The 11,655-nt window shown below is 39.3% G+C and overlaps 1 long non-coding RNA gene across 1 annotated transcript in view; it reads right to left on the reverse strand.

Moving 5' to 3' along the window:
* Positions 1–11,443, reverse strand: part of LOC131508453 (uncharacterized) — a 31,793-nt gene extending 20,350 nt beyond the window's left edge. Inside the window, exon 1 of the long non-coding RNA XR_009260026.1 lies at positions 11,385–11,443. This is a non-coding gene — a long non-coding RNA (uncharacterized LOC131508453). The remainder of the gene's footprint in view (positions 1–11,384) is intronic.
* Positions 11,444–11,655: the final 212 nt, after the last annotated feature.

Genomic DNA, 11,655 nt, shown 5'->3' on the forward strand with positions numbered 1-11,655 from the left:
CCTAAGAAATGCAAAGATACTCTTAGTCCATAAAGGATTCTGTGGCATTTGTTTACTGTTGTGGTTTAATAACATGAATGCTGTGACCACAGCATACTTGAGGGAATGCAGTCCAGGTTAGCTGGATTTATACTACATGGATAGCTGGTTTTAGGCTAATTATTGTAAGATGCAACTCCTGGGCATGCTCCCCACATTCCAGGACAGTGGAATCTAAACTATGTTCCCTGGATCTTTTGTACCCAGGGGTTACCTGGGAACCACTGCAGGGGAACTGGGGAAAAGGGGGTGCAAAAAGATCTGCTCTGCTTCTCCTCTCTTGCAGTGAGAACAGTTTTATTCTTTTTTTTCAGAGAGAGAGAGCATGCACATGACCACAAGCAGGGGGAGGGGCAGAAAGTGGGAGAGAGAGAGAGAATCCCAAGCAGGCTCCACACTGTCAGCTCAGAGCCCAACATGGATCTCCAACTCATGACCATGAGGTTCATGACCTGAGCCAAAATCAGGAGGTGGATGCTAAACTGATTGAACAACCTAGGCACCCCCTCTTTTTTTGGGGGGGAACAGTTTTATTCTTTTTTTTTTTAATTTTTTTTTAACGTTTATTTATTTTTGAGACAGAGAGAGACAGAGCATGAACGGGGGAGGGTCAGAGAGAGAGGGAGACACAGAATCTGAAACAGGCTCCAGGCTCTGAGCAGTCAGCACAGAGCCCCACGCGGGGCTCGAATCCCATACCGCGAGATGGTGACCTGAGCCGAAGTGGGACGCTTAACCGACTGAGCCACCCAGGTGCCCCAACAGTTTTATTCTTAACCTGTCTTATATGTGGGCACTTCACATAGTATTTGATTTGAAAAGAGGGCACCACTGATAAAATTTGCAATTTTCAAATGACTACTTATAGACATGTCTTTTCTATGCATTACCATCCACTAGGACCTGACCTTGAAGGGAGGTACAGGTAACTCTGTAACCCAAAAATTACCCCTGCAACCCAAAAATTACCCCTGCTAACATGTAGGTATATAATAGCCAAGCTCATTTCCTTTGCATCCTTTCAAAGATATATAAATAGACCTTGAGAGAATTATGCTAAGTGAAATATAACTCAAAGGAAGACAAATACTGTATGATCTTACTTACATGTAGAATCTAAAAACATTGAACTCACGGAAGCAAAGAATAAAATAATGGTTGCCAGGAGCTGAAGGCAATGGGGATTTTAGTCAGAGGGTATGAGCTTTCAGTAATAAGATAGTAAGTTCTGGGGGCACCTAGGTGGCTCAGTCAGTTGAGCGTCTTACTTTTGATTTTGGTTCAGGTCATGATCTCACAGTTGTGAGATCGAGCCTCATATCTGGCTCCATGCTGAGTGTGGCACCTGCTTGGGATTCTCTCTCCCTTTCATTCTGCCGCTGCCCTGTTCAAGTGTATACACACATTCTCTGTGTCTCTCTCAAAGTAAGTAAATAAATAAACATTTTTTAAAAAGTCACTAAGTTCTGAGAGGTCTAATGTATAGCACAGTGACTATAGTTAACAACAGTGTTTCACATACTTAAAAGTTGCTATGATGCGGGAGCCGGGTGGCTTAGTCAGTTAAGTGTCCAACTTCAGCTCAGGTCATGACCTCCCAGCCCATGAGTTCGAGTTTCATGTCAGGCTCTGTGCTGACAAGCTGGGAGCCTGGAGCCTGCTTCTGATTCTGTGTCTCCCTCTCTCTCTGCCCCTCCCCCACTTGCACTCTGTCTTTCTCAAAAATAAACAAACATTAAAAAAAAAGTTGCTGTGAGAGTAGAGCTTTAATAGTCTCACCTTAAAAACAACAGCAAAATGGTAATTATGTGAGGTGAAGAATGTGTTAATTAGACTTCTTGTGGCAACCATTTTGAAACAAATTCACATATCATACCTTGAACTTACACAATGTTTTATGTCAATTATATCTCAATAAAGGCAGAAAAAATAGATCATTTTCTATGTCATAAAACTTTTGAACAAAAGTCTATGTACTTTTAGTTTTGTTTTTCAGTTAGTAATATATCTTGTGTATATTTTCATGCCATTAAATATATATCAACATTATTCTCAGATTACAGAATTTTACTATAAACATCTATCATAAATCTCTCTGCTCTTAAAATAATTTTCTAAACCACTGAGCAGGCAGGCAAAACATTTTGCTGGGTCAGGAAGAGAAAGCCCTCCCCAAGACCTAAAATCACAGTTTAGAGTTACTTACCAGATCTGACTCCACACAAACCCACATCTAACAGCTGAGGAAAAACCAATGAAAAGCAAAGCCATCTACAGTTGTTGTAATGAACAGGTATCTCTGATCCATGGTCAGTGTCACAGCATTTAATATCCCCAGTTAAAGGGTGCAATCTTTCGTGGTTTCTTTAGGCACAGCTTGCTTGGACTATTCTTGTCAAATCCTGTGCTCCATAACACTAAATGAGCAGTGGGATAGAAACGACCCTGAACGCACTTCCAAAGTATGACTCTCTTGGCACTCCACTCACTAAGAATCCTGAAATCTCTTCCTGTCCTTCAAGTCTTTAAACGTCGCTGTATCTACCTGGAGTAGTTTCTTAAGGTAACACGCATGTGAGAAGGAGCATAGACTCTTACACGAAATGCACGAGCACTAGTTTTTTTTTTTGAGTCCTGGTTTTTGAAGTTCCATTCAAAATGACTGTGAACCATGCATACTTTAATAACCACCAGAAAGCTCTTTTCTGTAAGACAATGTCTCAAGAAGATTTCTCTGGGCATAAGTGCAAGCTCCTCTAGAGGGGCTGGTTTAACAACTGATGATTTGGGGATATTTTAACTTAAAATGTATAACACAAGGGCTAGAGGGGCTATGTCTGTACCATTCCCAGCCACCCTTAGTCACTGTGAATTCATTCATCAAATATGCACTTCCTACCTTAAAACTTCCCAATGGCACCCAGTGGCATGCACAAAGAAAACCAGGTATAAGAGCTGTAAGGCAAGAATGACATCTTGGTTCAAGAAACAGAAGGAAGGCAAGTAGGGCTGATATAGAGAAAAGGAAAATGTCATAGATCAGACTGGGGATTTAGGCAGGAGCCAGATTATATAGGCTTCTAGAACAGGGTAAGGACATTGGTTTTATTTCAAGTGTGTTGGGAAACCATTTGGTGGTTTTAATCAGGTGACAGACAGGATCTGACATGTATCTTTGAGCTGTGACTTCAGCTTCCTTGTAAAGAATGGTTTGAAAGAATGTGCCAGGCTTTTCACATTAGGACCACAGACATGAAGGAACACAGGCTCAATCCTGGCTGTCTAATTGGCTTTGCAATACTCCTCAGTCCCTTTCTTTGCCCTGGGAAGCTGTCTTTTAAACTCATTGCCAAGCGGAATGAGTTCCCAAGTGGGATTGCATCAGCACAAAATCATTTCCCATTTCTAAAGCACCCAAGAATGTAACAAACATCAAGAATATAACAGTCTTTACCCAGTCATGCATCCCAAAGAGTATTTATAAAGTACCTATTGTAAGCCACGAATCAGATGATAACTAATATTGTACATGTGACATGTTTTATAGATATTAAGAAAATATGTTAAAGGTAATATAATGTCAATGGTGGTTTTTACTGATGTTCTAGTTGAATGGGTAATATCAAAGAGATTCTGGGGATACCTGGGTGGCTTAGTTGGTTAAGCCTCTGACTTAGGCTCAGGTCATGACCTCACAGTTCATGATTTCAAGTCCTGCGTCAGGGTCTGTGCTAACAGCTTAGAGCCTGGAGCCTGCTTCAGATTCTGTGTCTCCCTCTCTCTCTGGCCCTCCTCCTCACTCACTCACTCATTCTCTCTCTCTCTGTGTCTTTATAAAATAAACATTAAAATTTTTTTTAAAAAATAAAGAGATTCTGTATACTCTCACCTTGGTCAGCAACAAGGTTTTCTCTTCATACCCTCCTCAATTTGGCTAGCCTCATAAAGGGGGTCATACTATGATGAGTCAAATGGGAAATTGGAAAGACTGGGTAGAGAAGAATGCCACTTTTCCCTGGACAAATGCAGTTTGACCAATAGTGATCAAAGGCTCTTTAAAAGAAGGGTAACTCTGTGTACCCAAACTTCCATGCAGCTTCCTGCCATTAATTCTGGAACATCCAAATTCTTGGTAAGCAAGAGGGGCCTCTCCATAAAGGTCCCACTTTCTCATTACTTCCATTACCATATATCACATCTTCTTCAAGAATAAGAATGTTTACTTAAAGAATGCACCAAAATGGTTCTGTCTCATTCTTGGGCAATACCTTCTTTCAAGTCTGATAGTCACATCTGATGTCCACCTCTGTTTCTATTTTTCTACACAGGGCAATCAAATTCCATATGTGAGGGAGCAGATTCCAAGGAGGTTCTCTGGGTAGCAGTTATCAGGGAAACATCCTAATTAGTACTTATCCTACCACACTAAAATCAAAATCAAGTACAGCAATAAAGGCACAAGGGCCTCTGTGTCAGTCTTACTGATCTACATTTTTGTGATTTTTGTAAGATTCAGTAGATAAGGGATAAGAAAGTGCTCTTCCATTGCTTTCTTTGGATGTAATTTAATCTCTAATATTGCCACCTTTGGCTCCTGGATCTAGGGCATCAGCTTCTACAGTGCCCAACACTGAATATAAGTTTTCAAAATCTACCCTTCAGGTAACCACAGTTAGTTAGTACTTCAAAACCAGCACTGCTCTCAGTTCAAAAGCAGCTATCCAGCCTCCTCGTAAGATAGAGGGGCAAGGCACTGGAATGCCCCAAAAGTGTAAATCACAGCTTAATACCTCTCTTCTCACTGATAATTCATTATTTATTACAAATGTGTTTTATAGGCACAATAGAGAATGACAGATAAGGTTTCTGCTTCTCTACGTGAAGGAGGGGAAGCGTGTTAAACAAGGAAGCCAATGAATACAAATTAAAAAATAAATACAGGATCCCATAAACCAACACGAGAATTTCACAAACTTCTATGAGAACAATAAAGCAGGGTAACAGGATAGACACCAACATGGTGGGGGTAAGGAGTGTGTGGATGCTATTTCAGAAAGAGAGGGGCATCCATTTCCTAAAATTTCTGTAACAAACTACCAAAAACTGGGTGGTCAGAAACAACAAAATTTATTCTCTCATAGTTTTGGAGGCCAGAGGCTAAAATCAAGGTATTGGGAGGGTCATGCTCCTTCTACAGACTTTAAGGGAGGTTCCTTTCTTACCTCTTTCAACTTCTGGTAGCCCCAAGCATTTCTTGGCTTGGGGCATTTTGGGACAGTAAATTCCCCGATCTGCCTTCATCTTCACACAGGTATCCTATTTCTGCGTGTCGCTGTGCCCAAATTTTCCTGGTCTTATAAAGAACCGCTAGTTGGATTAGGGCCAACCTTCATAAACATCTTAATTTGACTATATCTGCAAAAACCTTATTTCCAAATAAAGTAACATTCAAAGGAACTGGAGATGAGAATTTTGACATACCTTTGGAGGGTGTTGGTGGTGGAGAATCGGGACAGGGCCACAATTCCACCTCCAATAAACAGAGAAAGGCTCTCTGAAGGAGTGACATTTGAGGCAAGGTCCACAATGACTGTTGGTAGTTGGCCTGGCTGATTCAGTTGAACAGCTTCCTAAGCAGAGTACACTGGCCTCCACCTGGAGGCAGCTGCTTAGACAATTTTTCAAGAGAAAGAAAATTTATGATGTCATAAGGTTTGTGGAGGAAGAAACAAAGGCGATGAGAAAACCGGAAACCACTATTCAGGTCCCTATGGCCTCATTACTTGAGATGGTGAAGAAGCACCAACACATAAACAATAAATAGTCAGGGAATGGTACAGAGAACTACAGCATGTCTAGTCCACAGCTATTTAAATCGATGCTTGTAAAAATGATGCAGAAAAATAGAGAGATACTTACTCGTAAAATTCAAAAATGGGGTATATTTTACATCTTTTAAAAAAATTATGCAAACATATACATACCTAGAAGACTATTAAACCATCAGAATTGCCACCCAAGTAAAACACTATGATGTTAAGGTACTGAGAATAAGGGTTTTATACTCTTAGCTAATTTTGGGATGTGTGGATAAATACCACTCTCCATAATAACAAACTAATTTTGTAGGAAAAAATTCCATTTCAAAAAAATTGTTATGTTATACGTAAATATCACAATCATCTATTTGCTATAACATCTACCTAATGACAGTGTCACACTGTTCACTTCAAGTTTATTTTCCAAGGTATCAAGTATTTTGGATACAGTTGGAGTCCCCAGTGCAGAGGTTATGTTTTAAAACCAAGAATTCAAGGCAAAGAAAAATAGGTCACAATATTTTTAAAACAACATGGCCTCATGACAAGAATGCAGGCATCTCTCATCAAGCTTTGTTAGAGAAAGAAGGCTTCCACTGCTGTCGAAATCATTTCTTGACGAGAAAAGCCAGTGGTTTCCAGGATAAACCAGTAAAATAGCTTTAATGCTACCATGAGAAAATTTATATACTACTCTGCTTCCCCCATTTTACAAAGTGCTACATGCCCAACATATAACCACATTGTATAAGTGTTGTTAGAAGGGAGAGTACATCATCAAAAGTTGGGGATAGGTTGAAAGACACTCTAGTTCATCATCACATGTATTTACCAGCAGCCTCCCCAATGAAACATAATGCTTTAGTCAGGAGGTAATTTTCTTTGCATTTAGGCAAAAATGTAAAGCCAAAAATGTCATTTTAAAGTATCTAATGCGCCAAAAATTTCAGTGGAAAAATAAATTAGTCTCATCTGATGATACAGTAAAATATATCTAGGGGTGCCTGCGTGGCTGAGTCGGTTAAGTATCCAAATCTTGGTTTCAGCTCAGGTCATGATCTTGCAGCTTCGTGGTTTAAACCTCACATAGGGCTCTGTACTGGAAATGTGGAGCCTGCTTGAAGTTCTCTCTTTCTCTCTCTCTCTCTCTCTCTCTCTCTCTCTCTCTCTCTCTCTCTCCTCTCTCTCTCTCTCTCTCTCTCTCTCTCCTCTCTCTGCTCCTCCCCCCACTTGCACTGTCTCTGTCTCACTCAAAATAAATAAATCAAGTTTAAAAAATGCGTTAAAAAAATAAAATATGTCTAACATGGAGAGGAAGTTAATTTCAGAATCAACAAGACTGTTAAATTCCCAGTCATAAAATGAGAAAGGGTGAGGTCCCTGTCTGGGTTACCAAACCTAAGCACTTAGACTTCCATAAATGTTAGCACTCAAATCAAAGCAACAATTGTTTTTACTTTGTTACTTTTCCAATCATGGTTCAATTGACATACCACTTTTTGCATTTTGAAAACCCATTTTATAATAAATAAAAAAACAATGAATCAAAATAATCAGATGTTTATAAAGAAAAAAAAAAAAAAAGAACACTGCAAATTTCTCTTAGTGTCCAAGCTCAATCATTGTTTAATTGACCTTAGGCAAGTCACAGGCTCGTTCAGCCTCAGGTTACTTCATCTGGAAATTAGAGATAATCATGCCCACTTAGCATGTTGAGAGAATCAAACAAAACACAGTATATGACACTGCTTTGTAAACTGTGAAGAGTTATAGGAATATAAATAATTTTATCACCCTCTAAAGATGGTGATGAGTCAATGGGACAACCCCTACCCGGCTCTCTCTCCAAACCCTTAAAATTTATTACAAGGCATTACATACTCATGATGACATTGCCATTCTCTCGAAGCTTTTATTTCCCAGAAAGCTATGGTCTTACCATCTCTTTAATATCACTGTAGGATCAACTCTCAAACAGTAGGACTCCAAAGATCCATTCTTTAAAGTCTTTATTTGGAAGTACTCTAATTTTCTCAATTATTTAACCTTCTGGAAATGAGAAATTACTGAGAAATATTTTCCATATTCAACTCTCAACAGAACTCCCTTTAGGGCCTTTAGCCAAAAAAAAAGCCAAAACAAGGATTTTTATTTTCAGAGGCAAACATAATGAGAGTTGAACCAAGAAGCATCTCTTAAAAATTAAATGGTTTTCCCCTGACCAGTTGTAGAATTTTTTTTAAGTTTATTTATTTTGAGAGAGAGAGAAAAGAGAGAGAGCAGGGAGGGGCAGAGAGCAAGGCAAAGGAATAATCCCAAGCAGCCTCCACACTGTCAGCAAGGAGACTGCGCGGGACTCGATCTCACTAACTGTGAGATCATGACCTGAGCTGAAACCACGAGGCAGACGCTTAAGTGACTGAGCCACCCAGGCACCCCCTGATGTAGGATTTAAAATTAAAGAAGCACCTTCAAACGGGTCTTCTTTTTTCAAAGCAGCCACTCTGTGTGGTTGCCCAGTCATTCTAACATGAACTCTTCTGGTTGGTGCAATTTTGGAGTTTTTCTTTGTGAAATCAGTCATTTTACAATCTGTGCCACATTAGGCTCTTTACATTTCATCTAGACAAGTCATTCTTCATATTCAACAATGTGGCCAGGAGTGACTTGTGACTATTTCCAATAATCTAATACACCTGCAAAGATTGACAATTTTCCACCCTTGTCAGTGTTCAAAAGAATATGGTGCAGGCTCTAGATATATTACCCTAAGAGAAATTGCAAAAATATATTGGTCAACATCAGCATCTTTAGGAAAAGTGATTACTTGCTGACAACATTGAAGAGAGAAGCTCACAATTGGATAGAGGAGCTCTAAATGTGTTTATTAAATATTGATCACAGCAACAATTCTAAAATCATGTTTTTGCAAACAATAGGAAAATGCTTATAGTAGTACATGAAAAGGAAAACAGAATAAAAACTGTATCTGTTCTTTCAGATAATCATTATTTATTGAACCCCCATGTGCTAGGCACTATTCTGGATGGTGAGGACCCAGCAGTCAAAGTTTATCATCACGTACCAGTTTTGCTTAAAAGCAAAAAGACTGATAATAGTTCACGTTTGACAAAATGTTCTAGGTTCTGTGCCAAGCACTTAAGTAATTTACCTTTTGTTCCGTGTTATTACTACAAGAAAAGTGTCATACCAAGTTTACAGGTAAAGAAATTGAGGCATAGATTAAATAACCAAATCAAGGTAACAGAAGCAGAGGAGCAGAGCTAGATCTGGAATCTAAGTCTGTTTCTTCTTATCCAACTCTCCGTTTCACCCTGCTGTACCCACATGACACAATGTCCTCCTCAACTAGCTATTATCTCCTGCACTCTCTGCTCACAAATACAAAATAATTCAGCAGCCTTTTCCACCTGCGCAAAACTGGGGCACACCTGAGAACAAGATCCAAACTTGTCTCCTAAAAAATTGTATCAGTGTCAAATCCTCTAGGCCCTTCTTCAATAAACAGAACTGTAACAAATCATCCTAGTAAACTCTCGCACCTACTCAATTCTGTGTTGTCTATTATTTAATTCCTTAGACTCTGCTTCTCTTCTAGCCCACCAATTTCCCTGTATAGGTGACATTTGAACAACGCAGGAGTTAGGGATGTCGTTCCCTCAGCACCCCACACAATCAAAACTCCTGAGTGTAACTTCTGACTTCCCAAAAGCTTAACTACTCACAGCATACTGTTGACTGGGAGCCTCAGCAATAACATTAATAGTCAATATATATTTTGTATGTTATATGTATTATATATTGTATTATTTTAATAACGTAAGATGGAAAAAAGAAAAAATTATTTTATTTTTTAGTATTTATTTATCATTGAGAGAGGAAGGGGTGAAGGGGCAGAGACAGGGAGGGACAGAAGATCTGAGGCTGCCTCTGTGCTAATAGCAGTGAGCCTGATGCAGGGTTTGAACTCATGAACCATGGGCTCATGACCTGACCTCAAGTCAGAAGCTCAACCACTAAGCCACCCAGGTGGCCCAAGAAAATGTTATTTTAAAAACCCTAAATGATATCATGCTGAAAACGAGACAAAAACCTGAAATTAAAAACACAGATCTGATAACATTTTGGGATAGTGAAGGTAACATTAGCTGCCACAGAATATAAACTCCAAAATCTCAGTGATGGAACATGATAGAAATTTATTTTCTTTTCCTGGATACCCAATATTGGCATGTCTGACCACCTTCAACATGGTCCTTTATGCATCAAGACCACCTCATCTTTATTTGAGGACTCACTCTTCTCTAATCCTTTGAGCCTTGCCCCATTGAGGTGGCAAATGAAGAAAGATCATGTGGAAGGCAAGCCAGCTTCTTAGTCTCTTCAAGAAGTGACACACCACTTCCACTCATATTCCATTGCCCAGAACTAGTCTTACAGTTCTGTGAGATGCAAAGCATGCTGGGAAATATAGTCATGGCTAGGAAACCACTTAGGAGCTGAAAAGGGACCATGAATATTTAGAGGTTAGGTGATATGATGGTCACACATTCTAACTAGATGGTACGGAAAATTACAATGAAAAGATCTACAAATGATCCAGTATGTGAAAGAGACATGAAGGGCAGAAATCGGATGAAAGCTAGGAAAAATTAAGATATGTTAGGTAATAAATGTCAGGACAATGGGCAAGAAAGAATATCTTGGCCCCTTTGAAAGGTTACCTCAAAAGAAGTTAAGAAAGGATTCTGAAGTGAAATTGTTGAAAAAGAGCAAAGGGCTGAGATCATAATTGTTTCAATCAATAATATGAAGAAGCAAACAAATTCCATTTAAAATGATGTCCTGTTTCCAGAAACTGCATGTCACTTTACAAGCTGAGATATGGCACACATTTAATTGCTGTTTTGTCAGAACCACTAATTCTCTTGATTGTGTTGTGAAAACAAAACTACTGAAGAAAATCTTTTTTTGAAGCCCTCAAAGAAAAATTAATATTTATACACAGCTGTCCATTTGAAACCATGCAAGTTTGAAGTCAATAATTAGCATGATCAGAAAAGTTTCAGCAAGTGCCCTTATTGTGAGGTTATTTTCATACAAGGTTTTCCCCCCTAAATAAATCTGTTGGGCATGAATGTGAGATGAAAATAGGGGAGGCAACTTGGCAAATCAAGTTCTCATATGTAAAGAGTACATCATTCAGGGAACACCAACCATCTGGACTTGGGTTTTATCCAGCTAAATAACAAGGATTTAAGATATTTTTAAATCCTCATACTACTTAAAGCAGAAGTGGTAAGGTTTTAGGAATCATACGCCTCAAATTTTGTGATGAACAGGATGAGAAACAGGTTTGCCTATTTTTCAGATGAGGGCATGGAGGCTTAGATGGAGTATGTGACTTGGCCAAATCACAAAAATAGTGGTGAAACCAGGTTTGAAATTTATGTTTTCTGACCAGGGACCACCCATTAAAGACGCTCCAACACCCACGAGGCTTACCTTTAGATTTCTCCGGCAAAGAGCTCCATGCATACCAGTGTCAGCCATGCCTACAACTCTGGAGATCCAACATGAAATGGGTCATTAGTACAACAGCAAATTAATGTCAATCAACAGCACTATGACAATAATGACAGATACCAGACAATGGGCCAGTAAGATGGAAGAGAAGACTATGGGCCAGCCTCTGCCAGAGAAAGGAAAGGGCTCTATGGAACACACAGGCCTAGAGACAGCAAATGTAAGTTAACTTCCGATATGTACTGATTCT

Source organism: Neofelis nebulosa, chromosome 4 (assembly GCF_028018385.1).
Source record: "Neofelis nebulosa isolate mNeoNeb1 chromosome 4, mNeoNeb1.pri, whole genome shotgun sequence".
NCBI lineage: Eukaryota > Metazoa > Chordata > Mammalia > Carnivora > Felidae > Neofelis > Neofelis nebulosa.